This window comes from Alligator sinensis, unplaced genomic scaffold, assembly GCF_000455745.1.
Source record: "Alligator sinensis unplaced genomic scaffold, ASM45574v1 scaffold1295_1, whole genome shotgun sequence".
Taxonomy (NCBI): Eukaryota; Metazoa; Chordata; order Crocodylia; family Alligatoridae; genus Alligator; species Alligator sinensis.
This window is the reverse complement of record NW_005841880.1, coordinates 554,753-567,222: the sequence shown is the minus strand read 5'-3', so window position 1 is coordinate 567,222 and position 12,470 is coordinate 554,753.

The following is a 12,470-nucleotide window of genomic DNA, read 5'->3' as shown; positions in this document are numbered from 1 at the left end:
GTGCGGGGGCGATCCGGCCCGGACGGGCGGCACGAGGGAGGGTCGGGGCAGAAAGAGGGGCGCAGCTCTTCTGCGCGCGGGGCGCCCCCGGAGCGGTGCCAGGGCACGGGGCAGGGCTGTGGATAAATGTCATTTAAAAAAAAATATATATATTTCCTTTTTCCTGGTGGGGGTTTTGCAGGCAGCGAGAGGGAACCTGGTTCCTTCATCCCCTTCTGGGCACGTTTCAGGCCGTGGTGTAGAAATGGGAAACCAAAGCCTCCCCAGAGGGGAGGGCACGAGAGGGAGGGGTGTGTGCGGCTCGGGGTGACGGTGGGTTTCCTCTTCGGGTTGCTCCCTCGGGCTGTGTCAGAGGATGGTTTGGGGAGGTGACGAGCGTTAACCTTGGTGCTAGGCCCGTGCTGGCTCTGGTGATCTCTGCTGAAAACAGGAGAAATGTGGAGTTATTCTAGCATTGGGTTCATTTTTTTCCCTTTGTCCTGGCTGTGTTGGTGCTCCTTGTGAACGATGAGAATTGCTGGTTTGATGCAGGGGACTTGCCCGGGGTCGATCCTTCGTGGTGAAACCTTTGGGATTTGCTTGTTGCTGGAGGTATCTTGCAAAATTGAGGTGGGAGAACAACCAGGATGATTTTTACCAGTAGAAGAGCTGGCCTGGGGAAGACAGTCGGGAACTTTATACGCGCTCGGTCCAGTTAAATATCAAGAAAGTTGAGGTCCTTCTAGCAAGTCGTTGCGTGCGTTTATCACGTTGGTTTTCGACTTGTCGTGGTGTTGAAACGGTGGCGCTGAACGGGCCGGGTCCTGCGGAAGCTCGCCCGTGTTTCTGACTCCGTGCATTGGGAATTGTCCCCTCTGAGCCGGCGGCAAAATATTTTTTCAGGATTGGGGCTTAAATCAGCAGCAAAATCACTGGAGCGAATAATCTGGTGCTGTTTGACTCTCCGGTGTTAAATACAGTCCAACTATTCCGGGATGTCGGTCGTGTGAAAACACCACACGTTGTAGCTGGTAAATGTATTTAAATATAGTACTTTGTGTGTGGAGCCTTCCCGTGCCCCCTGCGTGGCAGTGGCTCGGTGGTGCTCCGTGTCTTGATGCACACGTGTGTGGCTTGTGGTACGTTTGAAAGCAGTTCAAATGCACCCTGTCATCTTCCTTTTGTAAAGCTTCTTACTCCTTGATGGCGCAGCTATTGCTTGTCCATTTGTGTCATCGGATAACCCGCTGCCCTGTCCTCCAGGAGCTAGTCCTCCTCTTCAGCTCGGGAGGCCGAGTACGTGCACCGACGTATCCCAGCCTAGGTCCAGTTGGAAGGATTGCACAGTGGCTTGTGACCCGGGTTCAATTCCCTGCTTTGTCGCCTTCCTCTGTGACCGTGCTCAGATCGCTGGGTCTGTGCCTCAGTTGTTCGTCCATCAAGTCTGATTCCCTAGCTCTCCAAAGGTGCTGAATTACCCCCCTTCCTTCCTGCTGGAGACCGCAGCCTTCTGCCCCTTAAAGTGCAAATCAGATCATAGATTTGTCACTTCAAGCCACGCTGGGGAGTTGCGGCCAGAAGTCACCCCATTCGCACAGCGGTTAGTTATCCCGTTGAGCCGTGGTGCTGCCCAGTGTCCAGAGCTTAACTAGTTGTCATGAGAATAGTCTGTGCTTTGTGCAGGGCTTGAAATAGCCACTTGTCCACTCCCCAGGAGCGAGTGGGAAGCTTCCCGCCATGCGTTTGGAAGGAGTTGGGGGCAGCAAAGGCAGAATTTCAGCTTGTCGTATTTTTTCCCTCCTTGCCCTTTGGGTTGTGAAGATGCTCTCCAAAGTGGGGGCTGCATCGTGCCACCTCCGTGGGCATGCAGCGCACCCCCTGCCGCGGAGGGGAAGTCGCAGGAGTGCCTTGTCGCTGCTGCTCGCAACCCTGTGGGAAGCAGCAGTCGAGCTGCCGAGAAGCAGGATGATTTCACCACGTTGCTGTTTGGGAAAGAGGCAGGCTGTGGGGGCGGGTGACCCAAAAATGGTGGCTGCAAGAAGAGTGGAGGAAGAGTTTGCAGCGGTCGGGGCATCCTCAGGTGAGGGCAGCTGCGAGGAGGAGCTCTCCCCCTCTCCTTGGGGCCAGAAGGGGATTGATTCAGTTTGTACCGGATCCCTGCTACTGGTGGGATACTCATGCGTGTTGTAGGGTTTCAGTAGAATGCTGGGAGCCTTTGCATGAAATGCATGGCAGCAAATTGGTAGCAGTGGACACACAGGTTTGCTCCAGGTGGCTGAAATGCTTGGCCTACTGGAGGTTTCCTCACCTGGGCAGAGGGGTTGACACCCGACTAACTGGTGTTGGAACAAGTGCCTGGAAGTGGAAAGCACCGTTCAGCTGCTGAGTTACTATTTGACTCGTATAATCACTGGCAAGAGCTCTTAACATTTGGGTGGCACCAGATGTTTGGCAGAGTGTTTTGGACTTGAGACTTCCTGGTGCGCGTTGTCCGTAATCTCCGTGCTTTCTGATCCAGCGTTTGCCTCCCGGTAGTCCTCTGAGCCCATCGCCTCGGCAGCACAGGCTATCGTCTTTCTTTGGATCTCCTCCGTGAAAGGAGCAAAACCCCCCAAGAAATGAAAGCGGGGAAATGTAGCTGGAAGTAATGGTCCTGGGCAGGGTGAATGGGGTAGCTGTCACGGGCACCGATTTGGGGTGGGGGCATGGAAAAAGCGGTGGCCATCGTGATGGCAGGAGCAACCAGAAGTTGCTGCTTTCTCTGTGCCCGACTGCAACCCTGTGCTGCTACTCCTGGTCTGCCCTGGGCCATGAGCTAAACTCATTAGAGGGCTGCTGGCGGGGCTGAACGTGGCCCACTCTTTCTTCTGCATCCGTCCTTTGCTTGGTAAACCGAGAGGGCCACATTTTGTCCTTGGCCACGTGTGTGGCAATCCAGCGGGAGGTAAGCGCACGTGTAACGCACGTATACGCTATTTTGAACTCCTGTCTGCCAGCCCCCAAGTTCACCTTGGCGCTCTGGGGTTTACTGCCGTCCCATGAGCATTTCGCCTTCCCGGCCCCTCCCTGCCGCTACCGGGTGGCACGGAGGGAGTAGATCACGCAGAACGGTCCACGTTTCTTTTCGAAGCTCTTTCTGAAAGCAGAAGTCACGTAGAGGAGTTGAGCTTGGGAAATTTGCATGTCTTGGAGGCCCAGCGAGCGTCGGGCATTACATCCTGCTCGCATTGCGCAGCTCTGCGGTGGTCGTCCCCCAAAGAAACTATATGACTCTAGATAAGAGCGTGGTCTGGAAAAGGTGCCGAGTCAAATAGCAATTTTCGTTTTGGTTAATATAAAGATGCTATGAATGCCCGGCGGCCCTGTTCTCTGCAGAGGCCTTGTCTGTGCACAGAGGGAGCAGGTTTTTAGTCAGGAGCGTGGCAAGCGCCCGGTGGGTTTTTTTCGAGGTGGAGTCCAAGCCAGATCTTCTTTATCTGGATCGGGCTCCGTGCATTCAGCTAATCTTAAATATGCTCGAGATTTGAAATGGCTCCAATAGCTCGCTGCTGTCTTTGGTCCAAGCTCGTTCAAATTCTTTGTATGAAAAACCTTTACAAACTGCTGTTTGTATTTAAAAAAAAAAAGAAGAAGAAGAAGAAAAAAAAAAAAGGAAATTCAGGCCAACTGTTAAGTGTTGAACCACAAACCAGGAAACTTAGTTAAGGAGACCGCTGCCTCGTACGCCCCTTCCAACAGACACACGTTGGAGGCTGAACTCGAAAGAGCCTGGTTTGCAATAAACTGCAGCTTTTCCAGCCTTTCAAGACTTCCGGATGATTTATGGGTGAAAACTGGAAAAGGCTGTGAAATGGGAGCGGTCTGGGGCTGTGCTTGATGCGCTTTATTTTCATGCCTCTTTAGGGGTGGGAAAAACTAACGAGTGGGATTGTGAAAGGATGGACTTTTCCAAAATCTCTGTGCTGAAAGGGCCAGGTTGTCAGTCGGTGAATCAGGGCCGGGCGCAAGCAGCACTTCCTCCAGCTTCTGTCCTGGAGCCACGACCGCGAGCGCCCGGCGGGCTGCGTGCTGTTGTTCGTCATACTTCAATACCTTTTCCCGTCCCGGTCAGGTGGTTGCCAAGCCTCTTTTATAGCCCTCTCCTTTCCATTAGTCTAGAGGGAATAATCGGCGTGCAGAATTGACGTCCAGCTCATGTTCTTCAAAAGCTATTTTAACTTACCCCGTTCAGAGGGCTTAAAATCTATTTTTAAATATATAGACGAGTTGTTGGGAGGTTTATTTCAAATGTAAAAAGCCCTGCAGGGCTTTTTGTCCATTCTGGCTCGCTCTGCTCTGGGAGCTCGTCCTTGCCTGGTTTGGGTCGGTTGCTTTTCCCCCACCCTGCCACGTGCATTAATCCTTTCTCAACGTGTCCTTGTTATCTGGTGCTCTCCCTCTAAAACAAGGCAAATGCCCCTTGGCACGTGTCACTCGGCCATTGCAAGGCGTAGTTGCTCTGCCAGCTGGGGTGGCTGCCAGGTCGAATCCTGCAGCATGCTGGTTCAAGGGGAATTTGTCTTTCGGTGGCCGTGGAGGGGCGTTTTCACTTTGTGGGTTACCAAAGAGGAGAGAGGCGATGTCTGTGGCAGTACAACCCCTTGACCAAACACAAATGTTAACTTGATGGCTACTATATCACTCTCCGCGTGGGAAAGCTTTAGGAGGATAGGTTTTTAGAATCCCCCTTGGCGCAGGTTAGCGAAGACGATCGCTTCGCCACGAGTTGTAGCGTTGTGCTTATAAGCCGGATCCTAAACGTGGGACCTCTCCTCGCCTTTTGGTGTCGGCCACTTGCATTTGCTGGGATGTTTTAAGGGCAAGCGTCAATGGGGAAAGGCTGTCCTGGAGAAGCGGCTGACCAAGGGGAGGGAGGGTCATTTTGCAAGGGGGCTCGTGGCTCCTTTCCGCCAGCTTTATCACGATAGTGCATCCAGAACAAAACGTTGGCAAACCATTTTTCCTGTAACCTATGAGTCTTGTGTGTCCCCGTGGTGGCATTCTGCAGAGCACTTTGTGTTCGGCTAATAGAATCAGACAGATTTAATTGTCAGCTAATCCAGATTAAACACTGTCGTCATTCCCATCATTGGATCGGATATGGAGTTCTGCCGGTAATCTTCACCCGTAGGCTTCCTATTGTTTCCGAACTTGAAAGCCAGTGTCTTCTGATGACCTTTCGACAGGTAAGGTTTAAAAACCAGCTAGACCTGTTAGGACCACGAAGTGAAACGGAGCAGATCTTTTGGCAATAGCCACGTTTTCTGCTTGAGGAGAGGTAAGGCCGTGTCGAGTGGAGGGGTGGAGACGAGGGTTCAATGTGTGCTGTTATCTTGGTGATATCCAGATTGGAGCTGTATTGGTCTAGAGGCAAAATCAATCGGGACTCGTGGTAGAGGTGATATCTTTTCTCCTATGCCTGAAGAAGGGTGTTTGTGCCCAAAAGCTTGCAATTAAAGAATTTTTTTTTGCAAAAATCTAGTTGGTCTAATAAAAGAGATCCCCTCTACCACGAGTCCTGATTGCTTATCTTGGTGGGGTTTTTTGCAGCGGTAGAAGGCAGGCGGGGGGCAGGAGAAGATGCTGAAGCTAGGCAAAGACAGCGAGCTCTTTGGGACCCAGATTTGGAAAGAAATAGCATCAGACTGGAAATGAAAGCGTGTTGCTAGGTTGAGTGCCGGTCTCACCCTTGTGGTCCAGCAGGTCCACGCGGTTTGGTTTTGGTTGCTGTAAATTGCTCCAAATTCCTGGTTATTTGAGACGACCTGAACTAGTGGGAACGGGACTGAAAGGAGCGGGCGGTTTTGCAAACATGCAGCCCGGTCATCCGCCCTCCTGTTTTAATCGACACATCTTGCGCACCGTGAATCTGGGACTGGGAAGTGCAAAATTGTGCCGTTTTGCAGTGAGTTGGTGCCTGTGATGCGGACCGTAGTTTTGGGGTTTCAAATGTGTTTTTAATGTAGGATCATGAGGAGTTCAAAGCTCTTCTCCTGGGATGTGTGTATAGTGACTTCAATCTTAACTGTGTGTGTAGCAACTTCATTTGATTGCCCCCCTTCAGAGGTCTTTAAAAACTCAAGACTGTTTCTTTATTTGGCGTTTTTTATACTAGAAAAGAGCCCGGTGGTGCCTAGCTCCGAGCATGCTGTTTCCCCTTGGGGTCACCATCAAAACGCAGAGCGCAACCTGGAAAGAAAGGGATGCATCCAATCACTTCTCCTTCTTTCCACGCGCTTCCAGCTTGCCAATCTGTCGTGCTGTTTAATATTTCACGAGCCGTTTCCACAGCTGTTTATTTTGCCAGGACAGGTGTCTCCCTGCATCTCTTTAACCTCCCAAACCTGTCGGTCTGGCCAAGTCACGATGCTCTCAGCAAAATGGGGCGGTATGAAAGGAGGTTGAGGTTGGATATTAGGAAAAACTTTCTCGCGAGAAGGGTGGCGAAGCACTGGGACGGGTTATCTAGAGAGGCGGTGGACTCTCCATCCTTGGAGGTTTTTAACGCGCCGCCTTGACAGCCTTGGCTGGGATGATGTAGTTGGGGATGGTCCCTTTGGACCAATTGGGACCTCCTTATCTCCCTTCCAACCCTCATTTTCTATGAAACACTTCTGTTTTCCCCCCATTTATCTCCCCTTCCCTTTTGCTTTGGAGGGCAGCGCAGTTTCTGGTGCACCCCTGCGAGCAGGCTTTGTTGCACTCTGTCCGTAGGCAGTGGCACAAGTGGCAGGCTCGGAGAGCGCGCTTTGCAGCACTGGCTGCGCTCAGATCATGGCTCTGTATGAACATCCAAGGCACAGCTGGTTTTGGAGGGGGGCCGTGCTTTAATCTTCCGTAAGAGAACACGGATGCGGGATGCCGAAACCGTGGCATGCAGAGACGGTTGTTTGCAGCAAGGACCCGGTATTTTAAACCCGCATGTGCGTGACATTGGTGCGCATCTAGCAAGAAAGAAGTTTCTGCAGGTCTCGTTGTCGTGAAGCCAGCAGGTTTTGCTGGCGGACGTGCTCGTTCCTGCGTAACAAAGGCGGACGGGGCGAGGCAGCTCCTCAGAAATGAGAGCGGCGTTGGGCAGGGGTCAGGGCACACCATTAGGTTTTCATCTCGGGCCCTAAAGGGCAGATAGGAGCTGCCTTGATTTGAATGGAACGAAACCCGCTTGTCCAACCGGGACCACCGCAAATACGCCGGGGTCTGCTCGCTGTGCGCACTATAGTTGCATATTCAGGGATCGTCCTCCCTCCTGTCTACTGGATGGAGACATTCGAGGATTGGCGGACCCAGCCTTTTGTCTCTGCTGTAAAGCCTTTGCGAGGAGGGGCTTGGGGGGCTTCAGACACGTGTGCCACCATCGTGGAGATCTGTTCCTTTGTCGTGTGCAGGTGAGTACGTTCAGGGTGGGGGGGTTCATTTCCTGGTGTAGCTTTTCTTTGGGAAAGAGGACCAGAGTAACTTTGAAGCGTGGCTGTTTTATTTGAATAATTTCTTGATCTCCTCGCTTGGACGAATGTGTTGCTAATTGCTCATGTCATGAAATGGGGTTTCATTCTGCACCTGCTTTCATCTGCTTGGATTCTTCCAGATGCATTGCACACGGGGTTCTCCTTCTCTCCACAGCCGAGGTAGATGGGGTTTGGGGGGGCAGTTGCATTACAATTCATTTGCTTCCTTCCTTTTGCACTTTGTGGAACTTTTCCCCCATAAGACATTTTTTTTCTAGAAAATTTTAAATGAGGTATGACTCCTCTTTGCAGGAGCTTCCTTTAAGTGCTAAGCAGCTGGTAGACTTTTTGTTCCCTTGCCGCTAGGGATTGCTAATTTCTTTTGGATTTAGGCAGAATTCATCCGCTTTATTCCATCCTCCTTTCACCAGGTCGGCTTTTCGCGCCCCGCGTTTTGGACTCTTCGGCCGCGCGTTCCCCAGGGCGGAGGGAATGTGTGTTGGGAGAGTGGGATATGATAGTACAACATGTTGAGCGTACGTCGGGTTGTTTTGATCACGGTGTATAAAAGTATAGCTATTCCACCCCCAGTTTCTCTCAAACAGATGATCCGAGTAGATTGAGGTCAGCTGGCAGGGCTTGCCACGTTCGTCTCCAAGAAGATTGCCGCTCACATTGGACTCCGCGTTCCTTGCTCCTTTTGTGCGAAGACGGACCTTCGTGCGCTCCTGCTGCTGCAATGCCGATTATGTTTTAAAACAACCTCTAGAAAATGTGTCCATGGCTGGGATTGTAGGAGAAACCGGTATGGGGTGGGGGGGTATGCGTGTTTAATCGGTTTGAATTAATTCAGCGTGATTCTAGCTGGGTGGGTTGGGGGTGCACGCGTGTTTAATCTGGTTCGACTAACTCATCCCGACTGTAGTTGAGCGGCTCAATCCATAGGGCGCCCGTTCTGTCCTGCGAAGAGATTGATTTCCTGACGTCCTTCTGGAAAAAAGCAGCCTACTCTCATATTTCCCTGTCGATATGCGCTCCGGAGGTGCTGCACCAATTCAATTTGAAGTAGATGCACAGCGTCTTCCTAAATATAGCACATGTAGGAGCTGATTAAGGATGAGATGGTTCCTTGCAGATCAGTCCGTTAACAGGTGTCCTTCATAATTGACTCTCTCCCGGAGCAGGCAGCCGCGCGATGGGGACGCGCGGAGGGTGATGAGCTGTGGGGACTGTGCCGTGGGGCCGAGAAGGCCTCACGCTTGCTAGTGTGGGCAGAGCAAGTCCTCTTACAAACGCAGCAGCAGCTCCGTGCCGGCAGCATGCTAATGGCGATGGAGCTGGTGGTTTGCCAAACGTTAGTCATGGGGCGCACCTACTTGGGAAGAGTAGCCTGTGGGTTTGCAGAAGTAATTTCTTTTTGCACAGCCCTGTGGGGCACACACAATTTGTGGTTCATGGAGGACAAGGAATGACTTGCTGCTTCAGATCGGCATAAAATATGCGAGCTGCAGCAGGTGAATACACAATCAGAATATAATTTATCCAGGCATTGTTCGTTGCCTGTGCAATGGAGGGGACAGTCCCTTGAGAGCTGAAGTGATACCATAAAGAATCTGCCTTTGTTCGGTAGCTGTGGCTCCGGCTGGCCCTGCCGGGACGCGGGGAGCTGCATTGCTCTCTCGCAGCCTGGGGAACGGGTTAGGGATGTGCTGGGCTTCTGCTAGTGCAGTATGTCTGGGGATGCACACCTTAAGCTAGTCTAGTGGAGCTGTCTTGGAGAGGCCAAGTCCGGATCAGCAGCACCTGGCGCAGGTGAGCATGGAGCTGCCTTGTAGCCCAGTTCACTGGCAGATGGGTAAAGCTGATCAACTGATAGCAGAACGGAAACTCGCTCCAAGTTGTAACATATGACCCGAATGACACCCCTGTCGCTGCATTTAAAGCTTTAAAAAAAAAAATGGAGTTTGCTGTGGTTTAGCTGTAGCTTGAGAGGAACCGCTTCCTACTCCCTGCAGGAAATAACAGCTGGGAAAGGTTGCTTGGATAGTACTGCGCAGGCTGTTACTTTGCAGGTGAAATGGGAGCTGTCGGCTGCCAAAGCCACTCCTTGCATTGACCATTGTGGTTCCTATTTAACAGAGGAAAAAGTGCTTCTGTTTTCAGAGGGAAGTTGAGCTGGCACTGAAAAGGGCTGGATTGTTTCTGCCACCAGGAAGGGAGCTGCTGGAGAGGGCTGGGGTTGGGGCCGCGGAGGAGGGGAGGGGGAACAGGAAATCGTGTTGAATCTTAACCCAGCGAACCGCCCCGACTGTAGGAAACTTGTTGACAGGCTCACGCTCTGTAGGAAACTTGTTGACAGTCTCACAACAGCGTGAGCCGAGGGTGCGGCCAAGGAAGACCGGAGTATTAAAGTTCAGCGCCTTTTTGAACTTAACCCTCCACATCCCGGTGCTGGTTTAGAAAGAACTTGAACCTCCAAGTATCTTGCCGGGAGTTTTAGCTTCTGGAGTACTAAAAATCCCCACGCACCCACCCAAAAAGCTATGAACTGTCTCAGAAGCAAAAGACTGTTGCATTCCTCGCTTCTCGTGGGACTTTCCTATATTAGGTAACTTTATTTTGCAGTTAGTGACACTGCACAGAGTCATCCTTGGCACCGTTGTCTGCGGATAGGACGGGCGAAGGACTGAAGCGCGAGCTCTCGGTATACCAGACACAGGAAATGCAGCCTCTCCGGGGCGGGTGGTTCAGGTCTTAGTCAGATTTCTAGCAAGAAATCTGTTTTGTCCTGCAGTATCTGATGAAAATAAGGGAGGGGACGAGCCACTAGCCAAGTCCCACCCTGCGATTACCTGGGGTGAGCAATTATTTTGGGCAGAGGGCCGCTTACTGAGTTTGACAAGCCATCGAGGGCTGCATGGTAGGCAGCCGGGGCAGATAAATATTAATTTTCTACATTTTTTAGGGGCCCCGTGGGCCGGATAGAAAGGCCTGGCGGGCTGCATCCGGCCCCCGGGCTGCATTTTGCCCACCCTGGGTTAGATTGTATCCTTGGACCTCATTTAATGGTCTAAAAAGATGAGCACAGAGTCCAAGCTGGTCAGCCTGGCATTTGTGATCTTTTTTTGAACTACTTCTAAATGGCGACCCCCTGCAGTTTCTCTGCTCTGCCCCCCCTTTTTTCTGCTGGCTTCATTCAATAAGTATGGGGACCTGGAATAGAAAGAGCGATTTTTAACTGTTCACAGAGAGTGTTTTAAAAGCATTTGGAAAACAGAGACCCGTGCACATTGTCCATCATAATCCTCTTGATGGCTGCATCAGCTCCTGAAATACTTCTTTGTTTCTCTTTCCTTCTTCTGGGTTACGCATGGCGGTATCGACATGCAAATCGCACTTCATCAGAGTTTACCTAGTGCCGGGGCCAGGCATTTACTAATTGGGCAACTTTAAACAAACTTTGGGCCTTACTTATCCAGGTGTGCTATGTCATCAGTCTTCTTTCTGTAGTCAAGCAGACTAATTATCCATCTGTCAAACCATCCATGGGCCATCCGAAGCTGGATGAGCTGTCGTGGTTAAGGCATGCTGGCGGCACGGGAGATTTGATATGTCCAGCTGCCTTTGAATCCACCTAAGCAACAGGCACTGCAGATCTTGATGCCGATTCCTGCCATACAACATCTGGTCTTGGTCTGTGGCATCCTCCTGCCGTGGCTTGCTGTGGTACCAGCTGTCGGGGAGCAGGCGAACTTTGTTCCAAAACGATGCATACTCTTAAATCTACCTGCAGTCTCAAACATCTTGGTTAAAAATCTTGAGACAGTTGTATGGCAAAGAGCGATGGTATAATGTACAGTGATGCAGGCAGATTGTTCCCGAGGAGGCTTTTCAAGATTTTCTGTGAGCTGTCTCCGGCCTTTTGTACCGGGGGACCGCCAGCAAAACAGCGGACGCGGACGTGGAAGAAAATAGCTTGCAAATTTGCCTTTTGCTCTTGTACCAGCGTTGGACAAATAAGCTCGACGTTCGTGCAAAGACCTTTCTTGTTTGCAAAATTAGATTTGCAAAGATCATTGCTAATCTATTTTAGAAATATGAGTTTACTTTGCCTGTAATCTGACGTTGTAAACGGATCTCGTTAAGGATGGGATTTCTCTCGCGTTTGAAAGCTTTTCCAGGCTCCTGCCAAAGGCGGCTGCTTCCCCTCTCTCTCTTTTTTTATGGGGATTGTGAGCTTAATTCCAGCTTTATTTGCCAGTTAGTGATTATTATCATGCTGTTCTAGCGAGATGCCAAGAGTGGGGAGGAAATGGCTTTGTCAAGGCCACTTTAGCAATATTCCAAGAACCAAATATCCTCTCTCCTCCCGTGCTGTTTTGGTTCTTGCCGTCGGGTACAGCAGTAATGTAGGGACGGCCACTTATGAACTGGGAAAGCCACCGTCACGTGGAAACTCGTTTCTGTCCTGTGTTGTACACTAGGCGTCTGCAGTGAGCGGGGCGGCCTGAGAAAGGGGTGCTTGGGGAGAGTGATACCTACTCTTAGCAGGAGGTAAGAGTCATTGCTGCCAACACAGCCGAGCCGTCTGTAAATGATCTCCATCGTCATCGTCCTTGAGGCTCTACTTATGTGGAATCGGAAAGAAGACGCGAGCCACTTCCAGTTCCTTTAGCACGTGTAACGCCCAAACTGAGCGCAGGGCTGAGCCAGATCTGCTACTGCACGAGCCGGCGGGAGCGATGAGAGAGCCCCTGAACAAGCCGCTGGACCAGCTCGTGGAGGGGCGCGTGGTGCTGATTGTGTGTGGTGGGGGGTTGTGAGCCTTAAGTACCTGCCATGTTGTAGCTGTATTGGTCTAGAGGAAAAAGCAACTGGGACTCAAGCTAGAGGGGATATCTTTTATTAGACCAACTAGATTTTGGCACAAAAAAAAAATCTTTTAATGGCGAGCTTTCAGGCGTGTGCACCCTTCATCACTCATAGGAGAAAAGATTGTAAAAGCTC